The sequence below is a fragment of the Austrofundulus limnaeus genome, unplaced genomic scaffold (assembly GCF_001266775.1).
Source record: "Austrofundulus limnaeus strain Quisiro unplaced genomic scaffold, Austrofundulus_limnaeus-1.0 Scaffold601, whole genome shotgun sequence".
Lineage (NCBI taxonomy): Eukaryota > Metazoa > Chordata > Actinopteri > Cyprinodontiformes > Rivulidae > Austrofundulus > Austrofundulus limnaeus.
This window is the reverse complement of record NW_013953003.1, coordinates 164196-165255: the sequence shown is the minus strand read 5'-3', so window position 1 is coordinate 165255 and position 1060 is coordinate 164196.

Sequence of the window (1060 nt, the reverse complement as noted above, 5' to 3'; positions counted from 1 at the left end):
GATATTTGTCGTTTCTTGTAATATAATATTCAGACAATTTCAGAAAAAAAATTATACTGAACTGTTGAAAATGTGATTTACCAACATGAAGAATTGTAATTTTATAATTTTATGAGCTTATCTCATATTTAAAAAGTCACATTTTCAACCTTAATTTAAACAATTTTTTTTCCTTTTTCAGCTGAAGTTGCAATATTTTCACTTACTGGACAGAAACSCTGATGTCATCACAGCAGCAGCCTGACCCATGACTCAGCATCTTTTCACATGCTGTTTCAACTTGGTGTAAAAGGTTTCATTCATTTGTTTTTTCAAGCTGCTGCAAGCAAACCTCAAATAAATATAAACAGAATTTAAGTTTAATGATTTTTTTTCTGAAAACAAGAATTTTTAGCTTTTTTGTTTCAGTAACTTTAGATAAAAAAGTAAAGAGATGAAAAATGGCAGATATTTAACTGGAGTCTGGTTTGGTTTCCTGTTTTTGTTGTTTGCAAACTGATAAAACTAAAATCATGAAAACTAATCAACCAGATCTGATTTCTGATGCAGCAGCAGGACCAGAACCATGTTTCTGGGTCAACACAGACCGGGCTTTCTGGGTGGACCCCTCCCCTCCTGAACAGCAGACCGGAGGATTCCCAAACAACGCTGCGTGGCCATGGAGACGCCTCCCTGCTGCTGCATCAGTAACACAACACACGTGGAAACTCACAGAGTCCAGCATGTCCTGCAGTCATGACCCAACAGAACCTTCAGTCCAAAACAAAACAGAACCAGAGAAAAACAGTTTGTGGATGCAGAGAGCCAGGCTGAAAGGGTTGAAACTGTTAAAATCTTAAAACATGTAGCTAAACGCTGGTCAAAAAGGCCCAAAAGATATTGAAGATTGCTAGAAGAAGACAGCAACTTTAAAAAATGTCTACAAATATTGCAGTCTGAGCAAAATAAATACATAAATAAATAAATTTAAAAAGAATTAAAGAGTAACTTACCCCAAAATTAACTTTTCTTAGCTGATAAACTGTCTAGAATGTGTCTAAAATGTTATATAGTACTGTTT